Below are 19,859 nucleotides of genomic sequence, written 5' to 3'. Positions count from 1 at the left end.
GCCACAATGAATTGTGTCCATACTCTCAATACTTTTTTCAGATGATCACTACATCTAACAAGCATTTATATTTAAAAATGTGGGTTAGCATTAAGCCTATATAAGCATTAGGCTTATATAAACAGAGAAGTGTATATACTTCAATTAATGTAACCTTTTCTATCAATTGCCAGTATTATATCACAGAATGTCACAAAGTAATATGATACATGTATATCACAAACTGATATGATCTCTGTATAGGTATCATATCAGTTTGTAACATTTCCTGATATAATACTGATAAACATGCATCTGTGTGCATACATTTGTGATACACATATACCATTTTGCCTAAGTTAGGATAGATTTGTCTGAGTAGGATTGTAAAGAGAAACAACTTCCCTTAATGCAATGGAAGAGGTTAATTGTAATATTTCCCGCTGAGATTAAAAGCCTACAGATAATGACATTCTGCAGGCCAGAAAAATCAGTCCTTTGTTAACTGATTCTCATCGCTGTAAATCGGAACCAATGTGCTCAAAGGCCAGATACAGAAATTACACTTACACTGATCTATTTGATCGGAAAGTGATCTAAACCTGTAACTATACAGAAGTTTGGTGCACATAGACTGGTCTAAAAATGGTGGAACCCGGTCTAAGATAGACCTAGATCAATGTGTCTCAAACTGAATCGATTTATGTTAGACCAGTGAATCAAACATCTGTACTAGTTCCCCTATCAATTCAAATTAGATCACTGTCCTCTGGCATCCCAGACTCCTTTGTGGCTCCCTGCAACCCCCACCTGCCCAAAACTCCCTCTCCCTGGCCCCAGACCCCAACCTGGATTTGACTGGAAGGTGCAGTCCCCACCCCCTGAAGACTGGGCTGCATCCCCAGCTGGCCTCCCGCCCCACCCCCCTCCCTTGTCAGCCAGCCCTCACTGCTCCAGCTATGGAGCACAGGAGCAGGGCTAGCCCTGCTCCCTGGAACAGACAGCACAGCCCATCCCAGGTCAGGAAAGCATCCCAGGTCAGGAAATCAGGCTGGGATGCTGGGGGACTGTGATTTAACTTAAACCAGAAGTTCCATAAACCAGTTTGACTCAAATCAGTTAAGTCTGATACTACAGTCAACCAGGTTTATCTTAAACCAGTTTCAGCCATTTTGAAACTAGTTGATGTGCACTGAGCTTCTGTTCTGTTACAGGTTTAAACCTGTTTCTGATCACTTAAACCAGTTTATGTGTAACTTCTGTCCCTAGCCATAGAATACTAGCACCTGCAACTAGTGGTTTGCTTAAGCAGGCCTATAATGATAAAAAATATCTCATGTCTCCACAAGACCATAAGAACTTTTTTTTTTTCTTTTAAAAAAGAAGGATGGCTGTTTTGTAGAAAAGAAGGTACATATGGTTTTATGATAGTGTTGAGAACTCTGTTTCAGTAACCTATTTACATTTTAACTGCCTAGCAAGTAAAGACAAAAATTGTATGTCTTACAGATTCTTGGGAATTTATATCAGTGGATCTAAAACTTAATTGCTAAAGTAGCTCAGATGGCAGAAATGATAACAAATGTAACAAAATGCAATCCCTCTACATCATGTAACCATCCCAAGTACAGTATCATAAAAGTGATTATGTAACCTTTCATATGATATACAGTGGCCGTGTCTACATGAGACGCTACTGTGCAGCAGAGTTAGCAGGCACTAACTGTGATGCAACACTACTGCGCAAGTAGTAATGAACAGGGATCCTGGTTTTCTCTGATAAAAAATCCTCAATTGTCAGATAAAGAAAGTAACCCAAAATCCACATTTTTTATGATTAAAATGAAGCACCACATATATATGTGTGTGTGTGTGTGTGTGTGTGTGTATAAGTGGTGCTTCATTTTAATCACAGAAAAATGTGGATTTTGGGTCACTTTTTTAATCTGATTATCATGGATTCTTTTAACGGAGAAAACCTGGATCCCTGGTAATGAGCTACTGTGCAGTAGCTCATTGCTACTGCACAGCAACATCAGAAAAAAACTGTGTGAGGATATTAGTGCACAGTAACAACAGTTACTGTGCAGTCATTTAGTATTTGGTTAAGCAAGTACTAAATGACTGCACAGTAAGTACTGCAGAGTCTGCTACTGATGTAGATGCAGCCAGTAAGTATCAATCTTCATCTGAACTCAGAAAAACTGCTGCCCTATTCTCACATTGTGTATGTAAGGCCTGATCCCAGTCTTACTGATTTTAGTCAAAACAGTATTAAGGCAACATAAATATGTGCTAGATTTAATACAGTAAAGACTTGGTACACTGAGGGCATGTCTACATGTGCTTTTACATGCACCAGAACTCTATAGGCATTTATACACATACTTTTTTGTCCCGTGATACACTGGAGATCTGCCACTTTGGAGCAAACTCAATTAATCACTGCATGTCTGCATGCGCTAAGGCCACCACCTTAGTGGATCAACTTGAGACTAAAGTCAGTTCCAGGTCAGTCAACATAATGCACCTTAGCACATCTACACATATGTTAAGGCACTTTAGCTACTAGTGCCTAAATTTGATACTTGTTTTTTAGGTCTGTGTGAAGCTTCAGGTGCTGATTTGATTCACAGGAGATTCGGCCTGATTTGGTGGCCGAATCTCTGAATCTGAATCAAAATGGGGAGCAATTAAAAGATCCAAATTGATTTGAAGCTCTCCAAATCAATTTGGAAAAGATCTGTAGAACTTCGGAGATTCAGGCAGTCCCTGCCTACTACAGCAAGGAGCTAGACTCCGAGCTGGTAAGTAAGAGCCAAGGGAGGGGGGGATGGAGGAGGGGGGGAATCATGGGAAGACCCCTGCCTGGCTCCATCACCTGCCTGCTCCCCCAGCCCCTCCCCCCATGTAGCATGTGGCAGTGGAGGGCAGCAGGGATTGTCCCCCCCACCCGGCAGCATCTGGTGAGTCAGGGCTTTTTTTTTTCAAGAAGCCCAGAGCTGGGGTGGGCGGGGCAGCCATTGAGAGTGGGCAGGGGATAGGGTCTGTGTGATTTGGAGATTTGGTTGACTCGGCAGCAGCCGAATCTCCAAATCAGATTCAATCAAATTGATTCATGACTGTGATTCGAATCACCGAATCAGATCACTGTCCCCCGTATCAGCCAAATCCAAATCCGAAGTGAATATTAGCCTCTTTGCACAGGCATACTGCTTTTGCAAGTATCAAATTTAGGCATGAATATCCTAAAATCACCATTTTTAAGGCACATTAAGGGTGTTCACATGTAGGCCCATGTCTCTAATATGCCTTAAAATGGCTAACGTGCCTTAAATCTGCATGTGTAGACATGCCCTAAGACAACAAAGTAGTGGGGGGGACTAACCTGGATTATGTTTTGTTCAGACCTAATATGCTTAAAGATGGTAGCAGCAGACTTTTAACGTAAAAGTCTGTCAGAAATATATTGGTTTTCCTGAAGTTAGAGTTAACTTTGAATGTGGTCCTGAGAAACTGAATATATGCATTTTGAGCAGTTTAATGCTAAAAATGAAAGGAGGTTTTATGGAGATTTGTGGGTTTTAAGGGTGTTGTAGTGTTTGGTGGTGATTTCCTAGACTCACACGGTATTTATAGATGTGCTTCAGGAGGTGGGGAAGGCACTTTAATTAGCACAGCTCTGACAGCCACACTAATTAAAAGCACCTGGAATGCCACATGTATCAGTGTCCCTGCACTGAAAAATGGTGATGGGGTGATTTGAGCTAAAGCTCAATGAACCAGCTTTAGTTTAAAGTGCCCTGCCTCATTTTTCAACATAGGGACGCTGATACAAGTGATGCTGGAGTCTGCTGGAGTGTAGTAATTACCATGCTCCAGCAGACTCAGTTAAGTGAATCTGCTCCAACACGCTGTAAGTATAGCATGTCAGAGCAGCCTCCCTGCATCTGTACAGGAGTCCTTAGGTTTTCTGCTTAAAGGAAATATGTTTTCCCAAATTTGAATTCCAGCTTTACTACTCTTGTGCATTAATTTAAACAAGCATGGGTTAAAACTACAAAGTGGAGGTGAGCTTAGCACTGCTTAACTCTTAAAACTCTTAGCAAGCTTAATGCTTAGAAGTGCTGCCATTCAATAGGAAAAGGAAAATATCAGTATGAAAACAAACAGGTATGAATTGATTGTGTACAAATTTAGCCTGGAAATTAGAAGCACCCTATATTATGTATGGTAAGATTCGAATTCAGAAAACCCAACAAGCTGAGTGGGGAAACACTTAAGAACTGTTAAGGGGAAGGACTTAAGACCTACTCTTTTCAGAGACTTAGCATCCCTCTGTGCAAGATTCATACCATTGGCCCTTATCCCAGAATGCAGGTGCCTAACACATATAAGTCCTTTCTCATGAAAAAAAAAAGTAATTAATAGAATAGAACAGAATAGAATAGGGGTGAGCAAACTCCAGCATGTGTGCCAGAGCATGGCACACAAAGGCATTTTACTTGGCACATGTGCCCCAGGCAAGGAGTCGGGGCTGCACTGCCACTACAAGGATCTGATCCCTTGTGGCTCTCTCGTATCCACCCCTGGCATACCAACATCTTACTATTTGAGGTTGCGAGTGTTTTTGGCACTCTGCCCAAAATCATTGCTGCCCCTGAAATAGAATATTCCCTTTAAGTCCAGTAGCCCAGAGTTATGTCACTTACCTGATCTGGACCAGGATTCTGAATACAGAGCTGCTGCATTTCATATAAAATACCTATTGAGCCTGAACAGAGTAAGACTGACTATACTGAGAGATCCAGGGTCCAGGCTGCTCTCTGATCAATGTTTATGCATCTATACACATCAGAACATGTTCATGACTGAGGTACCAGGGGCCTGGCACACAAAGGTAAAGTTTATTTTTTGCCTCAAACTGAAGCAAAGAAAATTTAGGTTGGGAATTAGGAAGAGCTTTCTAACTATGAGGGTGGTTTAGCATGGAAAAATGTTAACTAAAGAAGTTATAGAATCTTCATGCCTTGAAATGTTCAAGAACAGGTTAGACAGACACTCAACTGGGATAGTTTAGTCAGGGATGATCCTGCCTTGATCCTGCCTTAAAGGGGCTGGACTGTGTTTCCTGATGAACATGCACATGCGGTTTTTGATATGTCAAAGCATTTTGAGGTGCCACAAACCACGTGCATGTGTACCTCTTTGCCACCAGGTTCTTTGGACATAGTGAGATCCTGGGAGATCCCTTGGTGCCACTGCGGCCCTAGAAGGTCCTCAGAATCTCGGATGCTAACCCCAGCCTCCCCTACCTCACCCACAAATAAATGCTCCTGATATTTGTCCCACAGGAAATGTGAGCCCCTGCACTTGTGTACTCATTGCAACATGCCCATGAGGTCCCTTCCAGCTCTACTTCCTGATTATCCTAATCAGCCTGAGCTCCTTTGTATAGCTAATCCTGTATTTTTATACAAAAATGGGCAGAGGAATGCTTGAAAACTGCTCTGAGACGGTCGAATCTAATTTATTTTGTACATATGCATCTGATTTCTGCATTTCACTAGATTTTAATTTCTGTGAAATTACGTTTGCTTAATATGAGTAGTATGTAGGTAAGACTCTTCCAGTTAATAAGAATCATAAAACATTCAGTAGTCATATATACTACATTTACATACATACACATGTGCACGTATATTTAATAATATAAACACAGTACCATACAAATAAAAGTGTTGCACTTATTTATGACAGTCTTAAACAGGCCCTGCTTCCCATATATTCTATGAATTTCTTAGGAACCAATGCAATCTTAGTGCCCTTTGAATAGCTTATTAAGAAAAAAAAACATTTTCCCCAAAGAAAAAAAATCCACTCACTCGTATCAACTAAAGCCATTATGTATTCACCAGTATTTATTTGTACTTACAGAAAAATACTAATACTAGTTCTAATTACAACGGTGAAGTTCTGAGTTCTGAGCATAGACGACGTTTTCCATTTTCATTGCAGCAACAGAATTCTAATTGGAGTTATTCACAGGAGGACTTCTGTGCTCTAAGGCTATAGCTAACTGTAGACCCAGTCTTAAAATTGGATGCCAAAACAGGACAGGTAAGTTCTGCTAGATAATAGTAAGGGTAGAACCTTACCTGATGTAAACTGGCCTATTTCCATTGACTTCTGTGTAGCTGCGGGAATTTACACCAACTGAGAATCTGGCTAATCTGTGATAATAACTTTCTCATTTGAAATCAGTTCTCACAGGCCTTTGTTTATTTAGCTTTATAGCTGTTTTGATACTCTTTTAGGAATATAAGCATTAACCAAATTTACTAATAAAGCATGCATTTGTTGAGATAATGGAACACTCAGTCTAAGGAGTTAATGGAGAATTAAATGATCCACTCCATATCTAATAGTTGTCTACACAATCTTCATTATTTATATTTACAACCTAGGTATTTATTAGTCTGTTAATAATGACTATTTTCCCCCACAGGAATGCCATCAAGGAAGAAAGTGATAACTAGGAAATTTGTAATGAAACATTTCACCAAGTTTAAGCATTCCTAAAGGCTAGGATAGCAAGTTAGGTAATTATAAATTATTTCTGCCACTAAGTCTGTTGCAAGAAGAGAATAAGAAAATCAAGAAAAGAGGCTAGGGACCAAAACAGACATTTTGGCGAGCTTTACTTAGCCAGTTCCTCAGATTTTATGAAAGCTTACAACTTTACTGACCTGTCATTCAGTTTTCCTCTCTGTCTCTCTCTCTCTCTCTCTCTACACTGAAGCACAATCTCCACCATGAGGCCTAATCACTGTAACCCAGGTTCATGATCTCATCATTCCCCTAAAATTGGTATTTGTCCCTCTCTCCAGAGAAATGATTTCAACTTCTTATGCTTTTCCTAAAAACCCCCCACAGAAATACAAAACACTTGGAACCATGTACAGTGGGTTTTACAGATGGTTCCAATATTTTTTTTTGTTTCATTAACATCCAGAGACTTCAGTGTACATCACAACAGTTTTGTTCTACTGCAATAGATAGATAGATAGATAGATAGATAGATAGATAGATAGATAGATAGAAATGTTGCAGTAGAACAAATATATATATATATATATATATATATATATATATATATATATATATATGGCTGAAATATATAAAATGATGGTGCTTTATTATGAGGGACAATGAATAATATTAGTAAAATCATGTTTTACTTACTTTTGAACAAATCCCATTAATACTATCAGAGGGCGTGTCCAGCTCAGCACACACGTGTGGTTTGCGGCACTGCAGACCCCTCTGTGGCACTGGAAAAGAAACTGCATGTGCTGCATGTGCAAGCCCTCACTGCACTACTAATCTGTAGAGTGGCAGGGGTTTTTGACACCAGAAAATCCCAGTGTCAAAAAAATCCACAGTGGCAAAAAGCGGGATGGCCCAAAACCAGAGCCTGGCCAGCCAGATCTACACTCCGGCTACTGGCCAGACTCCGCACACCTGGATCACTACCACCAGAGTCCCAGAAGGCCCCCAGGACTCCAAGTAAGGCTTCTGGGGCCAGCTCAAGTGCTGGCCACAGATGCCCCTACCCCACCCAGGGCAACCTGCTGTGCACCAGAGTATGCATGTACAGGTGTTCCCTGGGGACAAGTAACAGTGGCACAACTATGTGCTGCTATTTGTCCCTGAGGAAATGCACATGTGTGTTCATCTGGAGGTACCCAGATAGTGCAGATTCAATGAACAATATATGTAAGCAAATATTGTTAATGTTAATAAATTTATTTTAATGCTAATAAAATAACTAAATATATTTGAACAGTATTGTTTCAAAGAACTAGCAGTTATTCAAACTATGTTGAAGCACATTTAATTCTTATATTTTATATAACAGCGATAATACCCTAACCCAAGGACCAAAAAGTTTATATCTCAACTATGCTTGGTACTATAAAAACACATACTTGGAAAAAAGATCCTGGTTCAAAGGACTGGTCTAAAGTACTGTGTTCTTTCCTCACTATTTCTATCCCCACACCAGGCCTGCATTCACAGGAGTATATGTTGTTCTCTGACACTCTGATTCTTTCTGTTATCCATGACTGGGAGCTCAGTGGGATCCCTTCAAGTACAATTTTCCAAAAACGCAATGCCATTTTGATTTCCCTCCAGAGTTTCATGGAATATTGCCACCACCTCAGTTGTCATAAGCTACAGCTGTCTTAGATTATCTCTATGTTGAAAGGAGCATGAATCTATAGGTATGTGTTAAGCATGCCCTGAAAATGCCACCAACATTAACCCTCTCAAAGAATTTATGCACCTCATTTCTGTCTCTCAATCAGGTGCTAGGTTCCTGAGTTGCTCTGGAAGAATTTTGAGCACATACAGAGGAGCGACTTTCCATACATATGGAAATTTACAGTCAGAAAAGTAAGGGATCTATTGTAGGAGTCACCATGTTTCAGCAGTGGCTGAGCAGGGATTTTTGCAATTCATTTGGGCTTCAACATGTAGAGCCAAGTTCTACTCCACCTATTGGGTATCTAAATCAACTTAAGTGCCTCCATTTGATTCATATCCATATTGCATCTATTTTTGTAACACCATCACCTGATCTTTAAAATTAAGTTACAAAAAAGTAGGGAGGGGAAAAGGACCTACCCATTCTTTACATTAACATTCTTTCAGGGATTTGAACAGCGTGGAATAAAATTCCACTTAGGCCATTAAATACATTTATTCATTTAATAAATGGAATATAATCTGACCCTTAGTGCCCTGTTCAAAGCTTAAGTTCTTCACTGGATATATTCCAAAGACTCTAGAATTCAGGGTAATAAGAAAAGAATAGCAAATAAAAGAAAAGAAAAGATACTCCAGCAATCCTAATTAATTCTTACATTATTTCAAAGCCAGCAAGAATTAGGAAGCGCTGAAAATATTTTGCACATTAGAGACAGAGCTTCCTTTCAGCTGATTTACAACATATTTCTTAACTAAAATATCCCACATAAATTCGACAGATTTCCTAAAAGCATACAGAGACTTTTTGGTTTTACCTGCCACTAACATACACTGCTATTTGCATATGGTATGCTTTTTAGGGAAAAAAATTTTAAAAAAGAAAGAAAGAAAGTTGCACTTCCTTGCAAAATAGAATGTATGAAAGTGTCATTATTAACATAAAACAGGAATGAAGCTCTTGAGTAGAAAGGGGGCAATCAGTAACAAAGAGCAGTAATAATATAACAATCATGTTATCATCAAATGATGACTGCTTGATTGTGATGGATTAAACAATTGCAACATTTTATTACTTCATATCCCTCCTGCAGTAACATTACAGAAGCAATCATGTCAATTTTTTCCTGTAAATTTGGCTCCTGCTGACTTAATGTCATTTATAGGATGTTGTTAAGTTGGTTTCTTAATGCAGGTGCTAAGTTGCCATTAACATGCTTAATGACCACGAGGAATATGAAATTGGATCAATTAAAGGAGGGGGTAATCCCACCCACAGCTCCTAATCACATGTGGACAACCACTAATGAATTGCAGTCCTCTTGGGTATCTATTCTCCAAATCAAATCTGCTAGACAGTTAATCAATTGAGATAGATATCAATTGGGCTTATGCTCAGCTGGATTCCACTGCAAAACTGCTAGGGAGAGAAAAAGAGGTCAAGTGAAAGAGGTGAGGAGATGGGAAGGAATTTTAAAGGGGCTTAGCATCACCTGAAGATATGGATAGTAATTCATTATTCTTAGGATCATTCCTGAGATACTGGAAATACTTAGTTATATAGTGTTAGGCAGAAGGCAGGACAGGGTGTTATGACACTTTCTTGCTGCTGTATTCTATGCAAAGATAACAAAAACTTTTAAAAAATGACCAAATACTTTTTCTGTTGTTCTCAGATCTTGGACATTACTGCTGCCATGGAATAGCTGTGGGCAAAACATCTTTATTAGAGTAAACAAAGCAAACCTCCTCCTCAGCTTCCAGACTATTACAATTACACTATATTGCCAGAACACATGTAGCTTTACTGAAGCCAAGACTGCAACAATGCATATTTTTCTTGGTTTTGGATTTGTTAATATAGCACTTGAAAAACATGCCCTGATACAGGTAAACTATGGACAAGTCCACCTATATCAAAAGTCACAGTGGTTAAAAGAAACTTCCTCCAGGATTTTATACTACAATTCACCATTGTTGTGAATGTTAATTAATTAGAGCTGCAAAACTATACTTTTAACAGCCTGTATAGACATTCAGTCCTAGAAGAAACTCTCCTGGGAGTGATTCAACCCTGGTTGTTCCCAAGTAATTTTTCTCCCAGATTGGCCATTGTTACACTGGAAGAAAAAAATCCGAACACTGGTGCACTTGTGGTTTCTCCTGTAGGAACAGCAACTCTCCCAAGAGAAACTGAATGTCTGTATGAGGCCTAAGATTCTCAAGTCATATATTGTATAAGTTATTGGCTTATAACTGGAGTTGTTTTAGCACACTGTCTCTGAAGGGCCAGTATTCTGAACTGCACATATTTCAGCAGCATGAGACTTTCAGGCATCAAGTAAGCTGTGACTGCTGAGGTTGAGAGTTTGTAAGTATTTCACATCTCAGATCTGACACTTTTATACAAGTTTACGTAAGAGACTGTTGCCCCAATCACTCTTAGGTCCTTTTTACTATCAATATATGAAATACCAGCTACAGACTCTAAAAATGGTGGATAAGAAGGATTCTGCAGAGGCAGCATACTGAAAGAATTCCAGATGAAAAACCTGCTGATCCCCACTGAGATTTGCTTCAGAAAAAACACATTTGGGAGACTGACTAGCACAGAAAATTGCTTGGTGAAGGAAGGCTGAAGACTACATATAAATAAGCAGGCTCCAGAAGAACATGGGCTTTAGCTTCTAAACCAAGAGAATGCTAATCAGCAAAAAAATGGGAATAGAGCTCCATTTGGCAGCTTTACACATTTCAGATGTTTCTCAAAAATGTAGTAGAGACTCCCCAAGTTTCAATCAAATGGGTTGTCATGCCTTCTTGAATTGCAGTATGTTTTACGAAATACATACTAGCTATGAGGCCTGATTAGGTAAAATGACTAAAGAACAGACTGATTCCCCTTTCTATTTATCCTTAAAATCCAAAAACAGTAACAAAAATGTATTAAAAAATCCTGGAACATTCAGATCCCAAAGGATTGCCTAATCCCTGAAGAGAGGGGAATACAATCACTGCTTTCCTGGGTCCTCTATTAGAACTGAGACCCCACATATAGATCCAGAAGTCTTATTGCAGCCAGACAGGCTGACAGTTATTGAATCTAAAGAGCTTGAACCAAATAATTCATGTTCCTAGCTTTAATAGCATCTGAAGGCATACATGGTTATTCACACAGTCATGAATTAGCAATCCATAGCTACTCTCTGTCACCAGGATATCCAGATCTGTAACAGTAGACCCTAGGAATGGGTATAATTCTTGAAATCATAATCCCAGGCTACATGACTCAACCAGAAAACAGAGAGGAGTCTTTTACCCAATCTCCTGTGTACCTTTAGTACAAACTCCTTGCCAATTCTTTGATATATGTATAGACACTTTTTTGTCTCTGCGAGTGTTTATGTTGCCTTAGATGAAGCATTATACCTTTACAGGCTTCAGAGCAGATTAGAACAGTGACAAAAAGCCATTTGTTTTACAGTTCAAAGTTTACAAATGAGTTCCATGTTTGTTTTGCTATCAAATGCCCTTGCTGGTGTTGTCATAGGTATACTCTGCCAGTCCAAAAGGAAAAGGTCCTCTTTATTTTCTGACCTCTGCATGAGTGCACTTACTGTAAGCTAGTTGCTTGAACACCTTAAATCATTTGCCTTAGAAAACAATGATAAAAAGCTTATCTTACAGTAACGCAATAGAATGCATGTGCATCAACATTCATACCAGTACTAAATAAAAGAGAGGTGAGTTGTAATATCATTATATTTCCAGGTTCATTTTTCTTTCTTTTCCAGCTCTCCAATTTACTGGCTTAGGATTAAATACTTGTTTACTTTATAAATTTACTTGTTTACTTTAAAAGTTTTTCATTTGACTTTTTTATGGAAAGTCATCCACTGACATTCTAATCACATTCTTCTGGCACACTTCTTAGTATTGGCTTAACCTAATTAATGTTCACAGCTAATGCAATAGCTATTGGTGATGATGGGCTGAAACAACCTGAAAAACTTCCTGCAGTCAAGTCATGTCAATGTCTGATATCAATCCAGCTGTGCTTGGCAATCATTGCTGAAAGGTCATTGTTGCCTTTTACTCAAGTTTGCCAACTTTTTGAGGAACTTTTTTTCTAATCCCTTTCTTTGACAAGCTTCTCCTGGAATGTAACCCAGGTGCAGGAAGTGGGTGAAAGAGAAATTAGAAAAATAAGTCCTTTAGAAGCTGTTATTGCATGAAGACAGCAAGGAAATCATCTGATAAGAGTTACAAATACTCTACCAACGCTAATTCTTTCCTGCTCTTCTAACCTCCATTTAGAAAAGTGAGCTATGCACACAAAGCAGTAATAATAAAAGCAGAAATGGTGTCTTCTGAAATGCCTTTTTTCAGGACTTTCGAAGGTCACAGACAAGATAATGAACAAAAAGTGCCTAACAGGGGCAAGATGAAAAACACTGATTAGAAAGGACAGTCTCAAAATTGCAATATAATGGCTTAAAGCCCCCCACCCCCGAGCATTTCAGCACCAGAAAAAAAGTATGTTATCATTAAATACTATAAATATCAGATGATGGTTACAAAGAAGAAAGGAAATCCAAAAAGGGAATTGAGAGCTCATTATGTGGACTGTAGAATGGTAATCCACACACTACAATAGTAATTAGCCATGGTAGCGATCTCTTAAAGAGATGCAATTAGTTTATAATGTATGCTGGACTTTTGACTATACATTTTAAAGGCTTTATTTGTTATTTATTTTAAAATTAATAGTTTGTTTCCAAGATAACTAATTCACTGTGAAAACTATATCTACAACAGGTAAGAAAAATACCTGTAAGGGAAGAATGAAGAAAAAATCCAGATTTAATAACATATAGTCACCTAAAGTGGCTGCATTTAAGGGACCAAGTCTAAAACTCAGGTCTTGAAATGCCCTACTGTGCTGATATCTAACTTTAGAGGCATGTACACTTCAATATAGCAAGTTACGTTTTGACAGTAGAAACAATCCCTAATTGCTGAGAGGTGTCCTCTGGACTTTTTGCCCAGCACTTACACGGCTATTATCTCAAATGGGTTCAGCTGTTTAGCATCTAACTCATTCCAGAGCCCATTCAGGCTTTCAGAACTTAGGCAATCCTCTGACAAAATCAGGCTTGTCTCAAAGATGCAGTAGTAGTGGTGGAGGTGCCATTTTTACAATAATTGTCTTTAAGCTACAGCATTTGCCCAGAAAATAGGAAACACAGGTTTAGTCAAAGTGCTGAAACCCATATATTCCATCTCCTAGTAACGTTCTATAATTACCAGGCTAGAAGGTAAGTTGGGTGCAGGCATTCTCTAGCTGAAGCTGTGTCAATGTACAAAAAAATAATTGAAGTATTACTGGGATAGAACAAGTACAAAAGGAAGCATGCTTAAGGGGTCAAATCCCTTAAAACCAGTTTCTGATATGTATTCAAATAGGTATTCATTGCCAACAATCCTAGTATAATAAAGAAGATGCTGACCTGTGCTATTATTTGGATATCTATGATAGCATGTATGTTTATTAGGATAAGGTTTTCATAGTCTTTGTAAAGTAGTTGACAAAAATATTTTAAAAGTAGTAGACCATACTGCGCAAGTATGCAAGAGCCTACCTACATTTTGTGAGAAATTTTAGTCACCTATTTTAAAAACTGGTTAGTAGAAATCTTATTTCTTTGTGTCAAGGCATATGAATTGTATGTGTCTTGCATTTTTATGTGTCCTCTTTTAAGAATGCCAGATGGTTGCCTATAAGAATGATTTGAATGCCTGGTATTTCTGGGATACTTCTCCTTTTAAGATATGCACATGTGAATGTGAATGAGCTTATACTATAGAAATGTGTGTTGTAAATAAGTTAGATATAAAAAAAATGGTGTGAAGTTATACATTCAGTTTGCTCCAAAGTTATAACCACAGGCAGCAATAGGTCAAGTATTGATAATGTATAGTTTATGTCATTGATTGATTATGGTCTTTTATAGCCATAATCAATAAACTAATTGATCTCTGTCAGATTTGTCTTCAATCCTTTTATTCAGAAACAATGATTTTTAAACATAAAGTAGTTGTGACAGCTCAGTGACCAAATCATATCTTGGGCAAACTAGGAAAGATATGGCAACCTCAAGATTTATCCTATACTCACCTAACCAAAACTTTTAACCCTACCTGTACCTCCCATGAGTAATTTTAAGAACGCTCCCTTTTAAGTATAGGAAAAAATAAATTTCACATTACACTGGAGACAATAGCCACAGCCACGAGCTACAGCCTTACACCTGAACATATTAATGGTCTAATCCTATACAACAAATACTGCACTCTGTTCCTGGGAAGGGCATCTCTACCTATACAAATGTAATTAAAGTTAATTGAGGCATCCGTCAGCCACAATAGCTGATTAAAGTTGTAAATCAGTGCCCTGTAAAACTACCCAGGTCAGACACTGGATGGAAGTTTGCCAAAGGACACTGCACTATCAGGAGGGAATTAGGAATCTGTACAGCTAAGATACAGTTGTTCTGGGGAGGTTTATCTTTAAATTGTGTTGATCCTAAAAATGGCAATGGACCCGAGCAGCTCTATAAAATCCCACATATTCCTGTATGTACAAAACTATTAAAAGTATTCAAAAGAAGATTCTACTAAACTACATTAAAAAGCAAAAAACAAAAACACCTCTTGAATTTGGCACACTGTAATATATGATGCATTTTTTCAGGAAAAAAAGAAGCACAGGGAGACTTTTATTATAACACATTTTACTCTGCTCTTTGAAATCTACAAATCTTGAGAGAGGTAAGTGCTTCACTGTCCTCTCTCAAGTAGGCTAGGGACAGACATTACACATAAACTGGTTTAAGTGATTGAAACTGGTTTAAACCTGTAACATAATATAAGCTCAGTGCGCATAACATAAGTTCAGTGCACATAAACCAGTTTAAACCAAAATGGCTGAAACTGGCTTAAGATAAACCTGGTTGAATATTGTATGAAACTTAACTGATTTGGGTCAAACTGGCCTATGTGATGTCTGTCCCAGAACCCTTCCTGTTAAACCAGAGTCCCCAAGCATACCAGGTGCTTTGCAGCCCTGGGCAGGGCTGGGTTGGGCTGTCTGCTCCAGAGAGCAGGGCTGGCCCTGCCCCTCTACTACCTAGCCAGAGCTCCAGAAGAGACTGCAAGCACAGCAGGGTCTGCCTGGCTTCCCCCTATCCCACCCTCCCCCACCACTTGCTGCTCAAGCAGGGATCCCCCCCTCCCTTCCTAACTACCATAGAACAAACCCCAACCCCACAGACCCTAGCCAGCATGTGGTATGCTAGCTAATGCTGAAAGGTGTCTGTGTGTGTGTCTCCAATTTCACTGTGGCAGGACAAAGGCAGACAGGACAGTGTCCACTTAGGGATTTTTGGAGCTAATAAACAGGTCAGCTGGTAATGTCCCTCTGTCCCTTCCTTGAAGAAAACTGTTTAAGAAGAGCTTGGACTAATGAGAAAGATTTTTGTTTTCTTGATGGGCTGCTAAACACTGTGTTATTAACTCCCTGCTGGCTCCCTCACCTGTCAGGTTTGCTGCAGACAATATGAAGAAGCAAGAAGAGGGAGATTGAAAAGCTCAGTATCATCATCAGATGCATGCACCGTGCACAAGCAGTCCTTCCCCCCCCCCCGCCCCAGCTTTGCCTCAGAGTGCTAGCTCTGGGCTGGGGTCTGGCAACTTTCCCACCACTTGAGCAGTGAGCAGAGAAAAGCCTAGGACTGTGCAGGCAGGGTGGAGGTTTATGCCATTCCCCAATCAGAGCATCCTGCTGGGGCCTGGCCCCCTCCCCCCAGCTCAGCACTCTGGAAGGGAAGGAGGGCGGCTTTAGTGCCTCCAGCTTCTACCCTGAGCCACTGCAGGAATGTGCCTGCATTTCAGCAGTCCAGAGGGAATGTCTGTGCACTTGCAAATTGGCTCAACCTAGGCCGGTTGGACTAACCTGCAAAGACTGAACCAATTCAGGGTCAGGCTTCTTGAATGTCTGTCCCTAGCCATAGAGTTCATGCCACTGATCAGCTAATTAGATATTACAAAGACAAAAATGTTCTGTTTAACTTGGTTACATATATGATATGAAAATGATGCTGAAAAATAACATCTTGGAATGTCATGTGCCCAGGAAGATGTTTTGGATAAGATAGTCATAATGCCTTTTTACATGGCACTGGTGAGAATGAATATGTACCATTCTGCTCACACATGTTCAAGAAAGAAGAACTGAAATAGGTACAGAGAAAGATTATCGAGATGACTAGGGGAATAGAAAGCCAGTGACATGAGAGTTAACTAGCACATTGTGCCACATTTAGCCTGATGAAATATAGAATAACAAGGGATATTATGGCTCTTTATCAATACAGCAGCACATGCATAGCAAGGAGCAAAAAAGAATTATTTCAGCTAAAGTGCAATGCTGGGATTTGACCAATAAATAGAAACTGCCTTTGAATCAACATTGGCAGTCCCTTGATTTGAGGATAACAGTCTTCCAGTAGGTACGGAAGTCACCAAGGAGTTTAGAAATGACTGAAGAGACCAACTGGAGATATGAATACTTGACTGCAGACATGGCATAACATTCCAGAAAGAAGGAGTGTATCCTGTTGATGCCAAGTCACAGCCCTTTCCCTTAGATTCACTCACCTACAGTGGCGATGCATAGGGAGTGCACGGGGGTGCACATGTACCCCCTGAGAGCGCTGGTGCACCCCCTATCAGGCTGCACTCCCTGTTTAGCTTGCGGGCAGGGGGGCAGGTGGGAGCACCAGTGCTTCCCACCCCTGACGAGTGCCAGAGTGAGCTAGGCCATGGGGGATCCCACCCCATCCCCGGTTCATAGATTCATAGATGTAGGATCAGAAGGGACCTAAGTAGATCTTCAAGTCTGACCCCCTGACCTGGGCAGGAGAGAATACTGGGCTCATATGACCCCAGCTAGGTAACTATCAAGCCTTCTCTTAAAGACCCCCAAGGTAGAAGCCAGCACCACTTCCCTTGGAAGTTGGTTGCAGATCCTAGCCACCCTGACTGTGAAGTGCCTTCTAATGCCTGAACCTACTCCCAAACAACTTATGGCCGTTATTCCTTGTTACTCTGGGAGGTGCTTGGGGGAACAGGGCCTCTTCTATTCCCTGCTGGTCCCCCCTGGTAAGTTTATAGACAGCCACCAGGTCCCCTCTCAGCCTTCTTTTGCATAGGCTGAACAGGTTCAGGTCCCATAGCCTCTCCTCGTAGGGCCTGTCCTGCTGTCCCCAGATCATGCGAGCAGCCCTCCTCTGGACCCTCTCAATGCTGGACACATCCCTCCTAAAGTGTGGCACCCAGAAAGTCAAGACTTCCTGAAAGTCAGAGTCTTATATATATTTAGAGGCATTTCATTTTAATCATGGCAAAATGTGGATTTGGAGTTACTTTTTTTTTAACCAAAAAATGGGGATTTTTTTTAAATCAGAGAAAACCAGGATCCCTGCTCATAATATAAACTGTTCTGGGAAGAAGGGATAAGACCATAGGACTCTTAACTTTCAGGGAACAGCCTGAACTCTAAACTACTCCTTTCCTTGTCATGTTTCTTCTTCCCTGTTCCAGGCACTGTTTCTGTGTTTTACATCAGGCTACTTTAGGCAAAAAAAAAAAAAAAAAAAAAATGCCAGTAACAACCCAAGCTTCTGAAACTGGAACCCAGCACTCCCTCTTCCAAGTTATGTAGCAAATACCAAGGCTACAAAAGCAGACTCTCTTTTGCTTTTTCTCCTTTTGACCCTATGTGAAAGAGATTATATAAATATATATATTTAGTGGTGTTTCATTATAGTCATGGCAAAATGTGGATTTGGTGTTAGTATTTTTAAACTGAAAATTGGAGATTTTTTTTTAAACCAGAGAAAACTAAGATCCCTGGTTATGAGGAAGCATCCAGTGGACAAGTGAAACTAGGTGTTCAGAAACACCAATCTTTAGAAACCACTATGCATTTATGCTGAGCAATTGGTCTTGGTGCTATGAATCACAACTGAATAGAAACACTCAATGGATATCTTGCTAGTGTCTTGCATGTAAGCTCTTGAGAGGGGTCGAAAGTTCAGTTATATCTCTTTGTTTTAATGGTTCCCATTGGCTACCTCTAAGCTTCCCCAGGTATCCTTTGGAAGTGCTTAATGCTCAGTTGTCTATACACAGCATATAGGTGCCTCTCAAATGTTTTCATTAACTGTATAGGGATCCAAGATGCCTAACAGGGTATTTCTGAATCACCCTCCTGAGGCAGGCATGCACAATTTAGTAAGAAACATGCATAAACCAAGATACATACTGAGACTATTTGAATCCTTATAAGAAAAGTATATTCTGAAAAGTTTTAATTCTACGAAAACTTACGGTGTCATTAAAGATACATAATGTTAATAAATTTTGAAACATGGAGAGGCTTATTCCAAAAGTTCAATGAATCGTTCAATTTCCAGATGTACTTCCTCCATGTATCAGTAGATTCCCAGTGTCATGCTGTCAAATTCAGAAAGGTTGTGCTAGAATTAAATACTCCAGCTCCAGCTTTACCACAGGACTGAGAGCTGATCTAACCTGACAGTCCTCTAGAAATAATCATTCTGACTTGTCAAAGATGGTACATGCCAGGATCTCTACATTATTTAAAAATGAAGGAAGCAAGAGGAAAAAAATAGGCGAAATCTTAGAAAGCCCTGTGGTCGAATATTAAATGCAAGGGAGAGAGACAGAAAACAAAACAGAAACAAAAGAAATACACAGAAGCTCATAATATACATCAGTTATGACTCACAATTTAGCTCTTAACCTGTAACTGTATCCGGTGTATTTTTCAAACTGAGAAAGGGGTAAACAGGAAACTGTTGTTGAAATGTGCATTGACAGTATTTGTGCATAAGAGAAAAATATATGTAGCGTCTCCTGTTTCTATCCCAGAAGATTTAATCACTTCAATATAATCTAGCTCATCTTCCTAGAATATTTATTGTAGAGTAATGGATTATCTAGAACATGGATCTGAGGAGTTTTATTTATGTTCATGGTCAATAAGAAAAAAAGGAATTGCCTCAGTGAGGGTTTCACATAAAATACAACATTGAATACAGCACTAAAAATTTTTACAGTATTTAATTCAAAACCAAAAACTAACCAAAATTATATTAAGAATTCAAAATAACAAATGCATAATCTAGTGATTCTCAGCCAGGGTCCCATAGCAATCTGGGGTGCTGTGAGAACCTTCTTCAAGGTATTGTGGGGGGCTCTGCCATATTAACACTGGTAGATATGCAAACACCTACACATGATATACAGAATAAACCCAGAGCTTTCATATAATAAGTCATAGTGTCAAAAACATTGAGACCTGTTCTGGTCTTTCTGAGTTCTTTGCAACAGAATAATTGCTATATTCTTTGGTGTTAGTTAAAAAATAAGTGAAAGCAAAGATGTGGTATTATCTGAGGTATACCTTAAGTTTAATGAATGTTGCCTAGATTTTAAAAGATTGAAAACCATTAACCTAAAAT

The 19,859-nt window shown here is 39.5% G+C and overlaps 1 long non-coding RNA gene across 1 annotated transcript in view; it reads right to left on the bottom strand.

Moving 5' to 3' along the window:
- The window catches only part of LOC132248683 (uncharacterized), a 38,650-nt gene extending 31,317 nt beyond the window's left edge, over positions 1-7,333 (bottom strand). Inside the window, exon 1 of the long non-coding RNA XR_009460006.1 lies at positions 7,225-7,333. This is a non-coding gene — a long non-coding RNA (uncharacterized LOC132248683). The remainder of the gene's footprint in view (positions 1-7,224) is intronic.
- Between the last annotated feature and the right edge of the window lie 12,526 nt (positions 7,334-19,859).

This window comes from Alligator mississippiensis, chromosome 1 (genome assembly GCF_030867095.1).
Source record: "Alligator mississippiensis isolate rAllMis1 chromosome 1, rAllMis1, whole genome shotgun sequence".
In the NCBI taxonomy this organism is placed as follows: Eukaryota; Metazoa; Chordata; order Crocodylia; family Alligatoridae; genus Alligator; species Alligator mississippiensis.
The sequence above is the reverse complement of the archived record's forward strand: the minus strand, read 5'-3'. Positions and strand labels throughout refer to the sequence as shown.